General features: G+C 44.3%; 1 protein-coding gene across 1 annotated transcript in view; it reads left to right on the top strand.

The window, feature by feature from the left end:
- The first annotated feature begins 2,413 nt into the window (after nt 1-2,413).
- Nucleotides 2,414-22,492, top strand: part of irf2b (interferon regulatory factor 2b) — a 64,775-nt gene continuing 44,696 nt past the window's right edge. The window contains exons 1-2 of the mRNA XM_085980754.1: nt 2,414-2,647; nt 16,958-17,075. The gene's annotated coding sequence lies outside the window, so the exon portion shown is untranslated. The remainder of the gene's footprint in view (nt 2,648-16,957; nt 17,076-22,492) is intronic.

The following is a 22,492-nucleotide window of genomic DNA, read 5'->3' as shown; positions in this document are numbered from 1 at the left end:
ACTAATTTGGTTAGTCCAATCTATATGTAGATTAAAGTCACCCATGATGACTGCTGTGCCCTTATTGCACGCTTCTTTAATTTCCCTTTTAATGCCATCCCCAACCTCCGCCTTACTGTTTGGAGGTCTATATACCACTCCCACTAATGTTTTCTGCCCCTTCGTATTCCTCAATTCTACCCATACAGATTCCACATCATCAGAGCTAATATCCTTCCTTACAATTGTGTTAATTCCTTCTTTAACCAGTAATGCTACCCCACCTCCCTTTCCTTTTTGCCTATCTTTCCTGAATATCGAATACCCCTGGATGTTGAGTTCCCAGCCTTGGCCATCCTTGAGCCACGTTTCCGTAATCCCAACCAAATCATATTCGTTTACCTCTATTTGCGCAGCCAATTCATTCACCTTATTACGAATGCTCCTCGCATTAGGACACAAAGCCTTCAGGCTTGTTTTTTTAACGCTCTTAGACCTATTAGAATTATTATTTACTGTGGCCATGTTTGATTTAAACCGTTGATTTCTCTGACTGCCACTTTTTTTTTTCTCCTTCCTATCTTTTGCTTTTATCCTTGTTTCCCTTTCCTCTGTCTCCCTGCTCAGGTTCCCAACCCTCTGCCATTTTAGTTTAAACCCTCCCCCAGAGCACTAGCAAACACTCCCCCTAGGACATCGGTTCCAGCCCTGCCCAGGTGCAAATCGTCCAGTTTGAACTGGTCCCACCTCCCCCAGAACCGGAATTTGGCAGGGGAGTCCAGAACCAGGGGTCACAGTCTAAAGATAAGGGGTAAGCCATTTAGGACAGAGATGAGGAGGAATTTCTTCACCCGGAAAGTGGTGAACCTGTGGAATTCTCTACCACAAAAGACAGTTGAGGCCAATTCATTAAATATATTCAAGAGTTAGATATATTTCTTAAGGCTAAAGGGATCAAGGGAGAAAGCAGCGACAGGGTACTGAATTTGGATGATCAGCCATGATCTAATTAAATGGCAGAGCAGGCTCGAGGGGCTGAATGGCCTACTCCTGCTCCTATCTTCTATGTTTCTACCAAAGAGCCGGCACAGGCACAATGGGCCGAATGGCCTTCTTCTGTGCTGTATCATTCTATGGTGGTACATTTACCCATTAAGCTTTCGAAGGAGCTTCTGAAAATATATTAATGATCCATAACAACTTATGTGTGAACATTAATCTATAATGCCGGACAGATGACAGTGTATCATTAAGGAGGAGGGACACTAGAAACAGATAAAATAATGAAATGAGGGGCTACTACTGCTGGTACATATGCTGTGTATAATGGGCATGCAGCAGGAATGTTTGGGAAGTGGCACAACACTTGGGTATACTGCACCATATACAATTCTCCATCCCAGTTTCTCAAGTGATTCTGGGATGGGGTTCTGAATACAGGGCACTTTCATCCGTGGCTGATATCAACATGTCCAGTCAAAAAGAAATTGTGACGGGGAAAGGAGCGAAAGGAAGTGGAGAACATCATCAGAGGTACAAAGGCCCTTTCTATGCGATATGGAAAAGTACAGAGATGATTGCAATGCAGGCCTACTACGGTTGAGGTGCCAATCTATGCTCACGGTTAATGCTTAAAAGCAGCCTGAGGGAAATGACAACGGGTTGTGGGTGAGTTCTTTTTTTTAAAATCCTGCTTCTGTCCGTGTGGTAGAAAGTAGGCCAGAATACTTCCAACAAGCCACGGCTAACCTTTCTGGACTACACGAACAGAAGAACTTCTAAAGACACTGACAGTCAGGCCGCCAAATAATAGGAGGACATTATAAATGAAGACGGGTTAAATCGTTCGGTTTGTATATTTACCAAATGAGTAATCTGGCAAACATCTCTCACATATTTATTTGTACCCAGATACAACCATTTTACATCAATATTAATTTTCCACGTATACCATTTTTATAATGATTTCCATCAATTATGACGAGCGTTTCCTTTAGGAGCTTAAACACTTGGTTGAAATTTAAAATTAAGAAACATTCAAAGGTGAAACTTTAAATACAACAGCAAAATCTGTGAAACTTCCAATGTGAATAATTGAAAGCCCTTTTGCACGACCCCAATATTTATTTCTAACATAATACATTATATTTTTTTCCTCTAACAAAACAATACATTATATATTTGTTGGTCTAACTTCTAAGGTAAACGTTTGACAATCGTGTCGAGCTGATCGGTCGCAGGGCTGCGCTTTCTCCCCGAGAGGCTGCTGCTCGGCTGGGCTCGGCTGAGCACTGACACTGACTCACTTCACCCGCTGACTGACGAACGGGGAAGTGAAAACTGAAAATGAATTTCCGAGAAAAACCGACCGGGGCCGTCAGACCAATGAAAGTTTGCGGAAGACTTCCGCAGTCGGCGATCAGGGCCCGCCCAGGCGATGTTGTAAATTTTTTTAAGGACAAACACGAAAACAAATCGCAGAGGGGGGAATTTCCAGTCTTCCGCCTTTTTCTTTTACTTTCGATCTAATTCTGCAACTGGCAGGACGGGGGACTTGGGTTTGCCTCTGGACGGTTTTTTTCTCTCTATCAACGTGACCGTCCCGCTGTCAGCCACTTTGAAAAAAAACACCCAGGGATCATTTATCTTTGGAAGTGGGGATTTGGAGGTAATTTACAGGTTTTGTCGAAAGATTCGAAATGCATTAAACAGGAAGTCGTTTATGTGTATTGCAAAATATTAGATGCTGGAGAGATGTCAATTTTTAAAAAAAAACAAGTGATGACCCGCTGCAAAAAGAAAACGAAAAGTGTTTCCAACTTTTGCGCGAAGCTTTTATGTAGTTTTAGTTTCGTTTTTACCATAAACACCTCTGCAAAACAACTAATGTTAATAATTTAATTAATGCTGGACTTGGACCTTTGCCGACACACGCACTTTGTTTGCTCAATTTCTTATTTCTTTACAAATGACGCGGGGTTTTTTTTTTGGAAGCTTTGGACTAAACGTGCAAACTGACACCTTTAACGTCAGCAAGTGAGCTTTAAAAAGAAATCGGGTTCGTTCTTGCAGATTGCACGACAACTGCTCGAACCCAGACGCTGAGCTTTGCCCCCTTTACAGTATGTGGATTGAAATATGGAGGAACTAATTGCACTTTCGCTTTGCTGGTTCTGGACTTGTAAAGACACTAAGCAAGAGCCAGGCCGCCAAATAATCGGAGGACATTATAAATGGAGACGCGTTAACCGATAAAGAATGACACAGTTCAGTTTGTAATATTTTAGATAACACTACAGTTGCGTCAAGGCATATTTATAGGACAACACTGCCTTGAACCTGCATTAAATGTAGAAATAATGTTGCCACTAGTCTTGAGGTGTATGAATTGTCATGGATTCGAGCAAAAACAAAGCTTGCCCGTGATAATGAGCTATTTTGTGTTGTTGATAGCTTTATTTTATTAGTTTTAATATGTCTTTAGTAAACTCACTTCCGCCTTCTGAGCTCGGCACAGACCTGGGGCGCGCCATGGGTCGGGCAGCAGTTTGATTGACACCTCTCCCGACCAATGGGACGCCAGGAGTATGATTGACAGTGACGGCGGACAATGGGGTGGTGACTCGTCGGTGATTGACGGCTCTTACAACCAATGTGTCTTCTCATAATACAGTCACTCGAAGGTGAGGAGGATTGCAGTTGTTGTGTTATATAATTCGAGATATTTCTGGCAAAAAAATAAAGTTGCCAAATGGGTAGGGGCGGGAGATGTCAGCGTGGAAGGAAGGTGTTTTTATTTTAAGCGTTTAAGAATAGAAGCAGAGAAGTTATGTTAAACTTATGTAGAACCCTGGTTAGACTGCACTTAATAGTGTTGTGCACCGTTCTGGTCTCCATGTTACAGAAAGGATATACTGTAGAAGCACTGGAGAAAGTGCAAAATAGATTTACAAGGATGATACCAGAACTGAGAGGGTACAACTACCAGGAAAGACTGAACAGGCTTTGAGGCTCTTTTCTCCAGAAAAGAGAAGATTGAGGGGTGACCGGAGGGAGGTCTTTAAAATTGTGAAAGGGGTTCAATACGATAGATCTGGAGAAGATGTTTCCACTTGTGGGGGAGTCCAAACATAGGGGATATAAATATAAGATAGTCACTAATAAATCTAATAAGGAATTCAGGAGAGACTTCTTTACTCACAGAGTGGTTAGAATGTGGATCGCGCTACCACATGGAGTGGTGGAGGTGAATAGCACAGATGCATTTAAGGCGAAGCTAGATAACTACAGGAGGGTGAAAGGAATAGAAGGATATGTTGATAGGGTGAGATTAAGTAAGGTGGGAGGAGGCTTGTGTGGAGCATAAACACCAGCACAGGCCTGCTGGGCCGAATAGCCTGTTTCTGTGCTGTAAAATTCTATGTCATTTTAAGTGCCTAATTTAGGATAGTCACAAAAGAATTAAAGGGAAGGTTACAGATTTTTTTTTAATGTCTTTACAGGGAGAGTGATCTTGTATAGGATGGAAAATTCTCTGCCAAAAACAGTTGTGGAACCCAAGTCCACAAATGTTTTAAAAGGGAATGACTGTGGATAATCACGGGAAAAAAAAAATATTAAAGGTATGGAGAGCGAACAGGAGAGTAGGATTATGTGGATAAAAACATCACCGCAGACCTGATGGGTGGAATAGCCTGTCTCTGTGGTGTAACATTGTACGAGTCTGGGATAACATTTCCATGGGATTGGGGGGTGGGGGGTTTCTGCCGATCTCCCACTGTAGCTTCGGCAAAAACCCTGGAGAACTGACGGAAACGGCCATTTAAAGAGGGGGAATTTCCTGTGGCAGCGTAATCAGAAAGTTACACCGGAAATTAGACACATTCATGCGGTCATTTTGACTGTGTCTATTTACACCCAAATGTCCTGTCACTCATTAACATAAACGTAACATAAAAGTGGGCGTAAGCATGCGGAAATCAGCATAAACAATTGGGGCCCGAGCAGAGAATCATAGAATCGTATAGCACAGAAGGAGGCCATTCGGCCCAGTGAGTCTGCGCCAGCTCTTTTGAAGATCAATCCAGTTAGTCCCATTACCCTGGAGCAATTTTTTCTCCTTCAAGTATTTATCCAATTCCCTTTTGAAAGCTACTATTGAATTTGTTTCCACCACCCTGTCAGGCAGTGCATTCCAAATCCTAACCACTCATTGTGTAAAAAAGTTTTCCCTCATGTCACCTCTGGTTCTTTTGCTAATCACCTTAAATCTGTGCCCTCTGGTTATCAACCCTTCAGCCATTGGAAACAGTTTCTCTTTATTTACTCTAAATCCTTTCATGATTTTTAAAAATCTAACAAATCTCCTCTTGGCCTTCTCTGCTCCATGGAGAACAATCTCAGCTTCTCCAGTCCATCCACGTAACTGTAATCCCTCATCCCTGGAACCATTTTAGTAAATCTCTTCTGTATGCTCTCCAAAACCTTCACGTCCTTCCTAAAGTGTGGTGCCCAGAATTGGACACAATACTCCAGCTGGGGGTGAACTAGTATTTTATATAAGTTAACATAACTTCCTGGCTTTTGTACTCTATGCCTCTATTTATAAAGCCCAGGATCGCATATTGCTTTATTAACTGCTTTGTTAACCTGTCCTGCCACCCTCAAAGATTTGTGCACAAACACCCCCCGGTCTCTCTGTTCTGGCACTCCCTTTAAAATCGTACCATTTAGCATGTATTATCACTCCTCATTCTTCCTACCAAAATATATCACCTCACACTTTGCTGCATTGAATTTCATCTGCCATGTGTTCGCTCATTCCACCAGCTTGTCTGTGTCCTCTTGAAGTCTATTACTATCTTCCTCACTGTTTCCTACACTTCCAAGTTTTGTCTCATCTTCAAATATCAAAATTGCGTCCTGTACCCCCAAGTCATTAATATATATCAAAACAGCAGTAGTCCTAGTACTGAACCTCGGGGAATGCCACTGTATACCTCCCTCCAGTCCGAAAAACAGCCATTCACCGCAACTCTGTTTTCTATTCCTTGGCCAATTTTGTATCCATGCTGCTACTGCCCCTTTTATCCCATGGCCTTCAATTTTGCTAACAAGCCTAATATATGATACTTTATCAAACGCCTTTTGAAAGTCCATATACACAAGATTTGATAGCCCAGTAATCACACCATATATTCCTTTTTTAAGCATGAGAATTTAAGTTTCAAGCCATGTACAATAGGCACAGCATGTTTAAGAACATGCAATCGTGGAAGCTTTTCAGTTTTGATGGTGACTCATAATGATGCCGTAAAAATACCTTCAAAGAAACAATAAATACAGTGCAGGTCCCAGTGAGGATTAAAAAAGAAATTGCTCCAGAAATAGCAATAAACTATCCGAAAAATGACTTTGTTTTCTGCTGCTCCTAAAATTCTGGGTTTAATTTTCATCTACAGTATTTTGAACCAGCATAATTGCAAAAAATTTGCGCGTACAGCTCTTGTGCCTGAGGGCCGAGGCATTATAATGAGCCGAGATACATTCGGGGGAAGGGATTGATAGCTGGACGTAAAAGAGAAAGGAAATTTGGGCATTGCGTAATGATGTGCGTAACACACTTGCACTCGAGTTTCCTTGATTTTTTTTTGTTGTGCCAGGTATTTGCTTTACAGCTGTCTCTGGGTGCAAGTACAGTATACCAGTTAATCCATCCCAAGCTGTTTTCCCAGGGTTTCCACTGATTTTCCACTGGAGTTTTGGTGGGAGAACCCCCGCAGAAATAGCTGGCATCAATCTTTAGTTCTTGACTTGCAAATAATAATGTTAAAAATAACAGGGTATGTTTTGACTGTGTTTCTGAGAATAAGCATTCTGAAAACAATATACAGGTAGACTATCCTTTATCCGAAAACCTCGGGACCAGCCGTGTTTCGGTTTTCGGAAAATTTCGGTTTTCGGAAGGTGTTTTATAAGACTGGGAAATTTGTCGGGGGTCGGGGTCAGCGGGGGTCGGGGTCGGCGGGGGTCGGGGTCGTGCACACGACTTACGCTGAACGAAAACACTTTCGGTTTTCAGAGGATTTCGGTTTTCAGAAGTGCGGATAAAGGATACACTATCCCTTATCCGAAAGGGGGGGGTCGGCGGGGGGTCGGGGGGGGGAGAAAAGAATATCGGACAGGCCGCTGCAGCTGTCGGACGGGCCGCTGTATTGTTGGGTTCACTCTCCCGGTATACCTCCTTCACACTGCCCGGCTCGCCCTGCAATCTCCTACCCAGGAGGGAACTCAGTGACCCTCTGCCCTGCTCAGCGTAAGTCGTGCGCCACTCTGGTCATGTCGTGCGCACGACTTACGCTGAACGAAAAAACCTTCGGTTTTTAGAGGGTTTCGGTTTTCGGAAGTTCGGATAAAGGGTAGTCTGTATTAGAATTTAAGGCCTATGGAGTGGTTTTTGTTTGCTTAAAAAACACATTGGCCGTGATTTTGCCGGCGCTCAGAGGGCGAGTTTGGAGGCTGGTTTGCTGTCAAAATTGAAATGATTGACAGCGGGTTGGGAACCCGCTGCGAACCCGCCTCCATGTAAGTTTCCAAAGTGTCGGGTCTGCGATTTCAGAACAGACCTGACACCAAGCGGCAGGGGAAGGCATTTAAGATACTTAACTGCTTGTTTACTACTATTTTGCCAGCCTTTTTCTATTTTCCCACTTTTTTAACGGGCTTCACGTCATTCAGAGATCACGTCAGGTAATTAGGTCGGGTTCTCTATGTCTCCCCATTGCTGTGAATAGGTGACAGCTGCAAAAGTGGTATGAAAGCTACCATTTCACAGCTGGTCACTTTCCAATGTCAGAAGCTTGAGCCTTCAGGACTTGGAAGACACTTTTGAGCTGTATGCAGTTTGGAAGTGTTTGGAGTAAACGGACCGGAACCCGCCAACCAGCACTCCCGCTGCGATCCTGCTTCTGCTGGCAAAATCCAGCCCATTGTCTCTGTAACCTCATCAAACCCTACAACCCTCTGATAACTCTGCGTCACTCCAAACCTGGCCTCTTGTGCATCCCCCCCTTCCTTCACCCCACCATTGGCGGCTGTGCCTTCAGCTGTCTAGGCTCTAAGCTCTGGAAATACCCTTCCCAAACCTCTTTGCCTCGCCACCTCTCTCTCCTCCTTTAAGGCGCTGCTTAAAACCTACCTCATTGACGAAGCTTTTGGTCACCTGTTCTAATGTCGCCTTCTTTGGCTCGCTGTCAATTGTTGTCTGATTACGCTCCTGTGAAGCGCCTTGGGATGTATTACTATGTTAAAGTTGCTATATAAATGTAAGTTGTTGTTTCTTGGTGTAAAGCAGTACAGTCCCCACAGCTTATAGTTGGTGTCAAGGTAATTTGCCCGCCATACAAGGTGACCAGTGTAACCTGCTGGCTGAGATCCTGGAAGTGGCAGCAAGAACAAGTAGTTAAAAATTGCACATTTGGGGAGGTTCTAGAATAGACAGTGAAGATGGCGGTGATTGCGTACAATAAAATGTTATTTTGTAGGAATTAACGAATTCCTACGAATAACTGAGATCGACACAGGAGAGCAATTAAACAGGTCTTTACTCAAAGGAGATGCCACAGGGACTGCCTGGGCAGCCCCGTGGTTTGCGACGTGACGTCATCGCGTTTGCCCACGTTTTCCCGCGCTCTTAAAGGGGCCACGCCCCGTACATGCAAACCCTATATACAAAGCACAGTACAGGTAGACTACCCTTTATCCGAACTTCCGAAAACCGAAACCCTCTAAAAACCAAAGGTTTTTTCGTTCAGCGTAAGTCGTGCGCACGACATGACCAGAGTGGCGCACGACTTACGCTGAGCAGGGCAGAGGGTCACTGAGTTCCCTCCTGGGTAGGAGATTGCAGGCCGAGCCAACCCAACAATACAGCGGCCCGTCCGATAGCTGCAGCGGCCTGTCCGATATTCTTTTCTCCCCCCCCCCCCCCCCCCCCCCCCGCCGACCCCCCACCCTTTCGGATAAGGGATAGTGCCTAACACAATGGTACAGGTTTAGGCTGGTGTTAGAACATCGTTAAAGAGAATTATATACAGTTAGCCAGAGTCATTCAGTGGTTCTGCCACATGCGCCCCCCCAGAATTCGCTTTAACGGACAAAGTCAAACGGTGAGGGGGTCTGACAAGCCTGTCAGAACGACTCCTGTACTCTCGAGGCGGAGGCTGCTGGGCGGCTGGCGGGCGGTCGAACTTGGTCTGCCGTAACGACGATGGGTGGCCGACCCCGTCTCGGCGGTTGTGCTGTCTCGACGGGGCGGTCGAGGTCTAAATGCGCTGGCTTTAAGCGGTCGACCGAAATGTGGTGCGGTGTAATTTGCCACCGACATCTACCGTGAAGGTTTTGTCCCCTGCTTCCAACACGCGGAAGGGGCCGGTATATGGGGCCTTGAGCGGATCCCTATGTGCATCATGGCAAATAAAAACGTATTCCGCCTTGTGAAGCTCCGTGGGAACATGTGACCTCTGGAGCCCATGGTGCGAAGTGGGCACCGGTGTGAAACACCAGGCCGCCTCTTGGTGACTAGCAAGCTGGGCAGACGCGGACCATGGCTCTGTCGATGTTGGTAGGAAGTCCCCTAGGACCCGCAGCGGCTGACCATAGACAAGCTCCGCTGATGAAGAGTGAAGGTCCTCTTTGGGGGCCGTGCGAAGGCCCAACAGGACCCACGGTAGCTTGTCTGCCCATCCAGCGTCCTGGAGGCTGGCCCTCAGGGCGGCTTTCATTGAACGGTGGAAGTGTTCGCAGAGGCCATTCGCCTGTGGGTGGTAGGCTGTGGTGCGGTGTAATTTGACACCGAGTCCTTGGGCCACTGCATTCCAGAGTCGGAGGAGAACTGCGGTCCCCTGTCCGACGAAATATCTGCGGGCACTCCGAAACGGGCGATCCAGGAGGAAATGAACGCCCTGGCCATGTCCGCCGAAGTAGTGGATGACAGGGGGACCGCCTCTGGCCATCTGGTGGTGCGGTCAACCATGGTCAGGATGTGTGAAAAACCATGGGAGGGTGAGAGTGGTCCTACCAGGTCCACGTTGACATGGTCAAAACTTCGCTCCGGAACTGTGAAGGCGGCCAACGGAGCTTTGATGTGGCGCTGTACCTTAGCCTTTTGGCAGACCACGCAGGTGTTGGCCCAGTCGCGGACATCTTTGTGCATGCCATGCCATACGAATTTCGCTGACATCAGTTTCTGAGAGGCCTTCATTCCAGGGTGTGACAACCCATGTATGGCGTCGAACACTTTGCGGCGCCAGACGACCGGCACGACAGGGCGCGGATCCTGTACGGAGACGTCACACAACAGCGTGGTACCTGCCGAATGGGACTTGACGTCGGCCAACTGGAGGCCAGTGATGGCCGTTTTGTAAGCTTGGACTTCCGGGTCTGAGGCTTGGTCCGCTGCCATGAGGGCATAGTCGATGCCCAAATGAACCGTATTGACGATCGCGCGGGAGAGGCAGTCTGCCACCAGGTTGTCCTTCCCGGCCACGTGCCATATATCCATGGTGAATTCGGATATGTAGGTCAGTTGACGCTGCTGTCGGGCTGACCACGGTTCGGCGGTCTTGGACATTGCAAAGGTCAGCGGCTTATGGTCCACAAAGACGGTGAAAGGACGTCCTTCCAGAAGGAACCGAAAATGGCGGATGGCCAGAAAAAGGGCGAGCAACTCCCGGTCGAACGTGCTGTATGCTCTCTCATTCTGCCGTAGTTGACGGCTGAAGAATGCCAACAGCTGCCACGTCCCGTTCACCCACTGCTGTTGCACGGCACCGACTGCGTAGTCCGACATGTCGGTGGTGAGGGCGATGGTGGCTCCTGGCAGCGGGTGCGCCAGCATGGTGGCGTTGGCTAAGGCGCTTTTGGTGTCGGCGAACGCCCGGGCCATGTCATCCGTCCAGTCTACCGGGTTCTTGCCAGTCTTGCCCTTGAGGGCCTCGTACAGGGGCTGCATGAGTAGTGCCGCCTTAGGCACGAAACGGTGGTAAAAGTTTACCATGCCTAGGACTTCCTGCAGAGCCTTTATGTTCTGCGGGCGTGGAAAAGATGTCACTGCCTCTACCTTCGAAGGTAAAGGAACCGCTCCCTCTGAGGTGATGCGATGCCCCAGGAAACCAATTTGGTGCAGGCCAAACTGACACTTGGCCGGGTTGATAATCAGGCCGTGTTGGCTGAGGCGCCGAAAAAGGGTGCATAGGTGACAGGTATGTTCTTCCTTGGTAGGACTGGCAATTAGAATATCGCCCAGGTAGACGAAGAGGAACTTGAGGTTCCGCATCACGGAGTCCATCAGGCATTGGAAAGCTTGGGCTGCGTTCTTTAACCCAAATGGCATCCGTAAAAACTCGAAGAGGCCGAATGGGGTGATGACTGCGGTCTTCTGGACGTCTTGTGGATGAACTGGGACCTGGTGGTAGCCCCGGACGAGGTCGACTTTTGAGAACACGGTGTTCCCTGCCAAATGGGCAGAGAAATCCTGGATATGGGGGATCGAGTACCGATCAGGAGTGGTGGCGTCGTTTAGCCGTCGATAGTTGCCGCATGGCCGCCATCCGCCGCCAGGCTTCGGGACGATATGGAGGGGTAAAGACCAGGGACTATTCGACCGGCGAATAATCCCTAACCGTTCCATGGTTGCGAACTCTGCCTTTGCGACTGCCAGCTTGCCAGGTTCCAGGCGCCGAGCCCGCGCGTAGACCGGGGGGCCGTTGGTGGTGATGTGGTGTTCCACACCATGTTTCATGGCTGTGGAGGAGAACGTGGGTCTTGTCAGGTCGGGGAATTCGCCGAGCAGGCGAGCGAACTCATCAGGAGTCGGGAACGCACAGGAGACGGTGCGTGACCTAGTGTTACTGCAGTAACACGGAAGAGAATTAAAAGTTGCTGCGTTGACCAGCCGCCGGTTCCTGACGTTGACCAGGAGGCTGTTGGCGCACAGGAAATCCGCGCTGAGGAGGGGTTGGGAAACCTGCAGTAACCGCGCTTTGAGGGTTTCATACTTGCGCTCCGTTGGGGGGTTTTCGAGGAGGCTGACGATCCGAGAGGCGGTAGAGCTGTTGAGTGCGGAGACCACATAAAGATATTTGGTCTGATCCGCATCGATGTTCCTCAGGGCGAACTGGGCCTCGACCTGAATAAACCACGAGGGCGCTTGCTGCTCCCAGAACTGCGGTAGCTTTAGTGAAATGGCGTTTGCTTCCATGCTGTGCTCTTCTTTTGTGAAAACGTTCACAAAAACGGGGTCACCAATGTAGGAATTAACAAATTCCTACGAATAACTGAGATCGACACAGGAGAACAATCAAACAGGTCTTTACTTAGCGGAGATGCCACAGGGACTGCCTGGGCAGCCCCGTGGTTTGCGACGTGACATCATCGCGTTTGCCCGCGTTTTCCCGTGCTCTTAAAGGGGCCACGCCCCGTACATGCAAACCCTATATACAAAACACAGTAATGCCTAACACAATGGTACAGGTTTAGGCTGGTGTTAGAACATTGACTCTGGATAACTGCATATAATTCTCTTTAACATTCAGTGGTTCTGCCCCAATTTCACTATAACTGGCTTTTCGATACGGAAAAGAGTATCTGTCATGCAGGATTCTATTTTGAGCATTATTCACATAGTTTCCCTTCTATCTCCCAGCATGAAAGAATCAATTACTTTTATACAATTATTACACAGAGCAGTTAGAAAGAAAATTAAGTTTCTCACAATAAAAATCAGGAATCGTTGAAGACAGCGCTGTGCTGTGAGCAATGTCTACGCTTGGAGCCTGGCAGGTTGATTTCACAACTTAGTGACCCTGTTCAGATACTTACTTGAGATTTGTTATTACCGATTCGGGCAACAAAAAAGTTTACTATGTTGGAAGACCCAAATTTAAACCTGATTGTAAAACAGAGCCTGGAATTTTTGATGGAAAACGGGGAAGAACCGGGATTGTAAAGGAAGAACAGCTTCTTTAACTGCCTGAAATAGGCAGCGCGCTTAATATGGTTTAAGCGGCGCCCTTGTAATTGACACCGATGGTAATGGCAAATGGTTAGCACCGTTTGCTTGATATAGGGGGCTGTCTGGGATAAGTGGCGATGGTGTAATTGGTGGGGACTGTATTAGAAATGTGAGCCATTTCCAGCTTTTATACATATGGTTTCAAAGGTGTGATCACATTAATAGGAAAAATATGTAAAAACAAGTGTTCGCCTTTCGGTGCTACCATTCTGTGTGTCATGCAAATATTTTTACATATATGCTGTAAAGACCACAAAGGAAACTGTTGAGAGTGACATAGCTTGACATAGTCTTCTTAAATGTATTAAATTGTGCTAATATTTAAGAACATAACAACATAAGCAATAGGAGCAGGAGTAGGCCATACGGCCCCTCGAGCCTGCTCCGCCATTCAATTAGATCATCGACCTCAACTCCACTTTCCCGCCGATCCCCATATCCCTTGATTCCCCTAGAGTCCAAAAATCTATTGAACTCAGCCTTGAATATACTCAAAGACTCAGCATTCACAGCCCAATGGGGCAGAGAATTCCAAAAGATTCACAACCCTCTGAGTGAAGAAATTCCTCCTCATCTCGGTCCTATACCAATATCTATATTTTTTAAACTAAAGTAATCGTGGCGCTTAATGAGTGACACCTTGGCAGGTCTGCTCCAGATTGTTTTGTGTGAAAACTAGAAATTACTTCACGTAAAGTGTTGTGCAATTGAGAATTTAGTGAATATGGTTTTTCTTTAAAGTTTACTCTAAATATCAAGGCAGAAATATAAACCCGTCCCAGTCTTCGGACAGTTTCACAATACAGTTTTGTAGAAAAACTTCTACCAAGGTTGCACCTTGGAAACTCTTCAAAAATGTGTTATTGTTATGAAATTAGCCCAATACATTTGTAATTGTAAATTTTATTTGTGAGGGTTAAAGAAGATCAGCCAGCAGATCTACATCGCCTCTAGCGTTATTGCTTTTTTGCCAGTTGCTGATTGTAAATTACTTTTGGTTTCACATGTTTAAATCCTACTTTCCTGACTCTCACTTCCATCTTCCTCAGGAAATTGTGTAACTATTATTTATTAAACATGTAATTTTGACTTGGTTTTCATTATACATTACTTGCCTAATTTTACCACTGACTAACTGTGAGCATTTATTTATTTGATGTGTGATAAACATTATATTCCACCCTTCCACCTTTGGGGAGGTCATCTCGCTACTAAATGTCCTCTAGCTGAAAAGACAAACTGCAGCCTTCTTGATCCATTGGTAGGAAGCACGGTTTAGTGGTTAGAATTGTATGAAAACTACAGTAAGCTACAGTAGCACTTTTTAAGCTAGGCGGCTGTTACAATCTTCAGCACAGGTTTGCAGGTCATAAAAAAACTATTGCGTAATGGAAGTAATGTATCATTTATTTTTTAATCAATTCCTTCAGCCTCCATTCCTTATTTCCGTCCAGTGGGATGGTTGATAATCAATTGAACATACTTGACTACAATGTTTGTAACATGAGCAAATTAAGGGTGTGGATTCAGACCCATGACTTGGCTGGAAGTCAAGCATTTGTAACACTGAAGCTACAAGCTTCTCTTCCTCTACTTTTGTGCTATAATATATGCTGCCTGTACATGCAAATTCAAGTTTTGCATTATCTTCAACAATTAAATTGTTATTTACTTCTATTCTCTATGGAACTCCTCTTTTACAACAGTTATATTTCATTCACCTCTCTGTGCGCACAAAATTATGTAATAACAGCTAGTGCAGTGCACTGTAGCATATCGCCATGTTTTGTCATGTTTTGATAATATAATGAGAGCTTCCTTCACCCTCCGAAAGCAGAACCATTTTTACCACACTCCTATCATTATTTTGACAACAGCCTCAGTTACAGTCTGTTGCACTTTTTAAAAAATTTTTTTTTTTTGCTGGTGGTGGCAGTGGTTGGGAGGAAGTTAGATAAGTCAATAGATAGGATCACGTGTTGTGTTTTTAGATGTCGGCCGGGAGTATGATGTAATGAAGCAAATGATATGGAAAGTAAAGCAAACTTAAAGCAGTGGCAACAGAACGAGGCAGCATTGGACATTTAAAAAAAAAATATAATTCTGTAAATTGTGCATCATTACATACCTTGCGTCAGATAATCGTTTTCATGTACAAGGTATTCAATAAACATATTACCACGACCAAGAAAGCCTGGTGTTGAATAAATAAAATTGTTCATGTCCTTCAGTAGTGACTTCCCATGGAGTTTAATTTCCACTTAAAAATTGTTAACAAATGTTGGTATTTCAACTTTACAGAGGCCTGAAAGGAATCACTACTTCTGTGGTGTTTGTGTATTAATAGCAGATGTCAATAACGGCTGTTGTGGGTAAAATTTTGAAAAGTGTTAAAAAAAAGACACAAAAAGTACTTGGGACTGCATTATGTAATTTATATTTCAGGCCACTTTGATGTTGCAAATATCTAGGAAGAAAGGTAGTTAAAACGCACTACTGAAGCACAGGTCAATCATAATCAGAATCAACTTTATTGTCATTGTTAGTGCACAAGTGCAGTACAACGAAATGTAGGCTTGCGGCTCCCGAGAGTACATTTAGATTAAGACATTTAGACATTCAACATTCATTTGGCTTGTAATACATTAACATAAACATTATAAAGGGCATTGGCAGATGTGCAGGCTTTAGAGTTTATTTGTGGAGTTCAGTAGGATGACAGCCCTGGGAAAGAAGCTGTTCCTAAATCTGGTCGTTCGGGTGCGAATGCATCTGTAGCGTCTCCCAGATGGCAGGGGGGCGAACAGACTGTGGCTGGGGTGGGTAGGGTCTTTAATGATGGTCAGTGACCTCCGTAAACAGCGTTTCTGGTAGATGTTCTCTATGGTCGGTAGCCGGGTGCCGGTAATGCGTTGGGCAGTTTTGACTACCCGCTGCAGGGCTTTCCGGTCATAGGAGCTACAGCTGCCACACCATATTGTGATACAGTTCGTCAGGATGCTCTCTATTGTGCAGCGGTAAAAGTTAGAGAGGATCAGGGGTGACAGGTTACATCCCTTCAGCCTCCTTAGGAAATATAGGCGCTGCTGGGCCTTCTTCACCAAAGAGGAGGTATTGAGGGACCAGGAGAGGTCTTCCGTGATGTGGACTCCGAGGAACTTAAAGCTGTCCACCCTTTCCACCACAGCCCCATGGATGTGGATGGGGGTGTGACTTCCGCCTTTAGACTGCGTACCTGCGTACAACCCTTGACAAAGTCTTGACAAAGGGTTTGACCCGAAACGTTGACTCTTTTTTCTCTCCACGGATGTTGCCTGGCCTGCTGAGTTTTTCCAGCATTTTCTGTTGTTATTGCGTACAATCCTTGTTGCTCCACTCCCCCCAAAAAACATTTAGTTGAATGTTGAGATGTTCAGGTGGCTGAAGCTGAAACTAAATTTCAAATGCTGCCCTATATTTTGAATGAAAATATTTGAGACATAACTTTCAATATTGAATATGAACAATAAAAGAAACCAATAAGTTCTTATATTGATATTATATTATTCATTTGGGATAAATTGGTTTAATGTTTCTATGTGTAACTTCTAAGATCATGTTGATAACCAGAACCCATTCACCTTCTCAATCTGCGAAACGCTACTTGTACAGGTACTTGTTTTGTCACTCACTTGTTACTGTTAACTATTAATGAAACATGTTTTCTAAAAAAAATAAGACTTCCCTTTCTTTGAAGATCAGCCATGATCTCATTGAATGGCAGAGCAGGCTCGAGGGGCTGTATGGCTGACTCCTGCTCCCAATTCTTATGTCCTTATGTATGTTCCTTACAAAAAATCTGATTGTTATTCCTACACTGTATTCCTGCAAGTAAATGTCTTTTCCCATCTCCCTTCTCTTTTTCAGTGAATACTCCAGACCCCTCTCCCACCCCCATATCTGACAGGAGCATCGCCCTTTTCCCGTATGCCACCCTCTCCAAGTCAGAAACCGCTCTGACTCCGCAGTCACATTGAAGTTGCAGGTAAGGAAAAGATCTGGCAGTCTCAACTTTACCTTAACTCTCACTGAATCTTTACTTGCACTAGCATCACTGCATTCGCCATGTTGAGCCCTCAACAGAGCCCAGAAGTAAAATAGAGTAAGGGAGAAGGGAGGGGCTGCCATAAGGGGAGGGAACTGATATACAAAGAATTCATTTTTAATTCAAAAAGATTTTTTAAATGCTGATAAAAGTATTGAAAATGAGTGAGAGAAAGTAAGGGTTTGTTTGTTTTCAACATGTTGGCAGTACTGCGTAAGAACATTGGGGGTGAAATTGATCTTCACCAATAGCGCAAAATGTGCGATAGCGAATTGGCAGTCCGTTTGGCGCTGCGTCCGATTTTTTTTTTACCATTAATGTCAATGGAAAAGAACATTAGGCATGGTGTAAGCCAGGCCGCAGATTCACTATCACCTGTTGTTCACTACTGGCACAGATCCATTTCACCCCCGGTAACTTTTTATAAATCTTTAATTGTATGAACTGAAAAGTTTTGTCTAATTGGCAGCCCACATTATTTTTTGTAGCACTTTGTTAAAGATTTAGCAATAAAAAAAAACAAAGCCCTGCTAGCAGAAGTTGATCCACCATCAGCTGTTGATTTTTTGAGTTTTTTTGTGAATTCTGAGTTCATCAAGATGAAGAGTGGCGGTGTTAGGATCAGGGAATGGAACAATTTTCCCCTTTTTTATATCCACCTCCGGAATGGGACCTCCAAGATGAGTTAGGTGCAGGGTAAAGCTTCCTCAACATAGGTGTATTGATTTCAACTTCAGAAGAGCATTGTCCTACTGCACCAGTAATGCATTTCCATTTCCCACACTAGCTATCTGTGAGGCCTCCCTTAGTGGATTTGTCAATTTAGTACCAAATTATAACCTCTAATATGCTAGGGAATCAACCTTACTAAGAACTAGGTTGAAATTTTCTCAAACTAATTCTGCTAATTTTCCTAAGTGAAATTAGTTCGAGCTCTCTCGCCCTACTAGTGAGCAGGACTGCACTGCACAGATACTGCCCATCATTTGGTGCTTATTCAGAGAGGCTACAAGGATGATTGGCGTGAGGAGTATAATTTTTTGAAGTACTCTTTTTGAATTTGGGATTGGCAAAAATTGTCAGGGCAGCGTAGGGGGGATACTTACTTTCATATACCCAATATGTTAAACTTTCCTTTTTTAAAAATGTCATTGGACCCGTTCCTTACTTCAGCATTTTTTTCTCTTTTATATAAGATGGACTGTATCTGACTCGGGAGTGATTCATGCAAACAGTAGGCACAAGAAAGTAAAGCTACTATTTTCAACAATGACAACATTCTTCTTCAGAAGAACAAAATACACCATTCCCCAAAGAGCATACAGGAGATGTACATTTGCATTTGTCTCATTTATACTTTGTAACTCATTTTTGCAACAGTATTTTGCTGTTTGTTGCCTTTTCCCCCACTTCCATTATTTACTAAAAGTGATGAAGTCACCGCAGCCAACAACTGTGCAGACTGTGCAAGCACTCCCGAGTCAGATACAGTCCATCTTATATAAGAGAAGATCAATCCAGTCAGTCCCACTCCCCGCTCTTTCCTCATATCCCTGCAATTTTTTCTCCTTCAAGTATTTATCCAATTCCCTTTTGAAGGCTACTATTGAATCTGTATCCACCACCTTATCAGGCCGTGCATTCCAAATCCTAACCACTCGTTGCGTAAAAAAGTTTTCCCTCACGTCGCCTCTGGTTCTTTTACCAATCACCTTAAATCTGTGCCCTCTCGTTATCGACCCTTCAGCCATTGGAAACATTTCCTCTTTATTTACTCTATCTGAACCCTTCATGATTTTAAACACTTCTACCAAATCTCCTCTTAGCCTTCTGTGCTCTAAGGAGAACAACCCCAGATTCGCCAGTCCATCCACGTAACTGTAATCCCTCATCCCTGGAACCATTCTAGTAAATCCCTTCTGTACCCTCTCCAAAACCTTCACGTACTTCCTAAAGTGTGGTGCCCAGAATTGGACACAATACTCCAGCTGGGGCCGAACTAGTATTTTATATAAGTTTAACATTACTTCCTGGTTTCTGTACTCTATGCCTCTATTTAAAAAGCCCAGGATCCCGTATTGCTTTATTAACTGCTTTGTTAACCTGCCCTGCCGTCTTTAAAGGTTTGTGCACCCCCTTTAAAATTGTCCCATTTAATATGTATGGTCTCTCCTCATTCTTCATACCAACATGTATCACCTCACACTTTACTGTGTTGAATTTCATCTGCCATGTGTTCGCCCATTCCACCAGCCTGTCTATGTCCTTTTGAATTCTATTACAATCTTCCTCACTGTTTACTACACTTCCAAGTTTTGTGTCAGCTGCAAATTTCGAAATTGTGACCTGTACCCCCAAGTCCAAGTCATTAATGTATATCAGAAAGAGCAGTGGTCCTAATATTGAAGCTTGGGGAACTCCACTGTATATCTCCCTCCAGTCTGAAAAACAGCCATCCACCACAACTCGCTGTGTTCTATCCCTTAGTCAATTTTGTATCCATGCTACTACAGGTACTGCCCCTTTTATCCCATGGGCTTCAATTTTGCTAACAAGCCTAATACGTGGTACTTTATCAAACGCCGTTTAGAAGTCCATATACACAACATCCACCCTCATCAAAAAAATTCAATCAAGTTAGTCAAACACAATTTAACAAATTAACAAATCCGTGCTGGCTCCTCCTTTATTAGTCCATGCTTGTCCAAGTGGCTATTAATTTTCTCCCGGATTATTGTTTCTAAAAGTTTCCCAATCACCGACATTAAATTGACTGGCCTCTCATTGTCAGGTTTATCCTTCCCTTTTTTGAACAAGTGTGTAACATTTCAATCCTCCAGTCCATTGGCACCACCCCTATCAGGAAAGGATGAACAGGCTGGGTCATTTTTCTCTTGAAAGGAGAAGGCTGAGGGGTGACCTAATAGAGATCTTTAAAATTATGAAAGGTTTTGATAGAGTGGATACAGAGAGCGTGTTTCCACTTGTAGGGAAGAGCAAAAATAGAGGCCATCAATACAGGTAGACTATCCTTTATCCGAAAACCTCGGGACCAGCCGTGTTTCAGTTTTCGGAAAATTTCAGATTTCGGAAGGTATTTTATAAGACTGGGAAATTTGTCGGGGGTGGGTCGGCAGGGGTCAGGGTCGGGGTGGGGGTCGGGGTCGGCAGGGGGGTCGGGGTCGGCGGGGGGGGGTCGTCGGGGGTCCGCGGGGGGGTCGGCGGGGGTCGGGGTCGGGGGGGGGTCCGTGGGGGGTCGTCGGCGGGGGTCGGGGTCGTGCGCCACTCTGGTCATGTCGTGCGCACGACTTACGCTGAACGAAAAAACTTTCGGTTTTTAGAGGGTTTCGGTTTTCGGAAGTTCGGATAAAAGGTAGTCTACCTGTATAAGATAGTCACCAAGAAATCAAATTGGGAATTTAGAAGAAACTTCTTTACCCAGAGTGTGGTGAGAATGTGGAACTCGCTACCACAGGGAGTGGTTGAGGCAAATAGTACAGATACATTTAAGGGGAGGCCAGATAAGCATATAATGGAGAAGGGAATTCAGGATTATGCTGATAGATTTAGATTTGGAAGGATGGGAGGAGGCTCGAGTGGAGCATAACCGCTGGCATAGACTGGTTGAGTCAAATGGCCTGTTTCTTTGCTGTATATTCTATGTAATTCTTTTGTAGAATACCGCAGGGTTGGGATATTTTGTTGATTGTGCAGAACAAAGTGATTGATAACAGATCAAGCCAAAGTCTGAGTTTGTGTCGTCGCCAAGGCATTGACTAAATATAGAATTGTGCCAATGAAAAATTAAATACAGATAAGGTGTTGAGTGCTTAAGGTACATTAATAGCTGTAAAACATGGGCTTGGATCCAGATTTCGACCATTTAAGAGCTGTTCTAAAGTTAACCTATTTAATCAGGATGCTTGATTGTTGTCAACTTGACAATGCTGTCTTCTGTTAAATCAGGAAAGTGGTTGTTTTAACAGCTTGGTTTTGATACTGTTTGATTTCCATCATAGCAACAAATGGTAGCTTATGATTTTCTACAGGCAAATTTGACAGATAGTAAAGGTATATGAGAACATGTTCCCATGTATGTGGAGAATAATTGTAAATATGTTCACAGCATCAGCACACTCAGGAGAAATCTTCCCCCATATTTTGCTACTAGTTTGGTTACCAGTGAAATTTAAAAAAAGTGAACTTTTGTGATTATTAAGGTGAGGGATATTAGTGCTAGCCAATGAAACACTCTATCATTTCAGGTATAAATTAGTTACAGAATAAAGTTCTCTCTACTCTGCCCCAACAATGTGCCTCAACACCGACCTCAAACCAGTACCCAAGCAAAATACTGTACTGCGGATGCTGAAAACTGAGCCAAAGCTGACACCTGATAGTAGGTGACACCCGCTCGGAGGCAGTAGAGAGAGGACTGTTTTGTTGTATGAGTCTGAGGGCTGGGGTTGAATCCTGGTCACGGGGTGTGCTAAGCCATTGAAGCAGCCAGTTACTCCGCACTTCAACCCCATAACATTTTTCACTGTAAATATCATTCAAAAATATATTTATTCAAAAAAATACCTGTACTCATTTTCTTTATAGCTTTTTTTTGTAATGTTATAACAATTGAAAGGAACTAAAAATAGTGTGACCTTGTAATGTTTAGGTAATACAGTAAATCTTTAAAGGTTCAATGTTGTTGTGGCCCAATTGCTGGTTGTATTGCGTGATTTTGAGTGGCATCTTTACATAAGATCTTTTTCTTTTTACCACAAGAGACCAGCATCTCTTATCTAATTTGTTACAGTGCCGCCCCAAAGCCCCCATGACTTTACAAGCACAAATAAGCTTTAATTACAATTTTCAATTAGTCCAGTATTGTGCACCTGTACATTTTTGTCAGTGCAGATGAGATCATCGACTGTGGTAGAATGACAGATTAATTTCCATTGTAGTCAGTGAGAGGCTGATTTTGAGATTAAATCTAAACAACCTGTTGCAGTGGTTTATATGCAGTCCCAGTTCACCACTTTGGTCCCTGTCTTTTGTCATTCTCAGATCTAATCTGGTTGCTCAAGTGACAAAAGACAGAAAAGCTTTGAAATGAAATAAAAATTCCTGATTCCAATTAGTGTTTGGCTGTCTTAGGTCTTGTCATTCGATCTTAATGTGATGCATCAACTAAAGACTACTGAGACCTGAGCAAAATCAATCTTGATTCTGCAAACTGCATCCAAACATTGTGCTCCTGGTTGTAGATTTTGTGTAAATTATATTTAAGAGGTTCAGGTGTCCCATCTGTGCAACATGCTGTTTCTTTTACCAAGGAAATCTTATTCTCTATCTCTTCAGAA

This window comes from Somniosus microcephalus, chromosome 1 (assembly GCF_052327205.1).
Source record: "Somniosus microcephalus isolate GS21.2 chromosome 1, FLI_Smic_1.0, whole genome shotgun sequence".
Classification (NCBI taxonomy): domain Eukaryota; kingdom Metazoa; phylum Chordata; class Chondrichthyes; order Squaliformes; family Somniosidae; genus Somniosus; species Somniosus microcephalus.
Note: the sequence above shows the minus strand (reverse complement) of the source record. Positions and strands in the feature narration are given on the sequence as shown.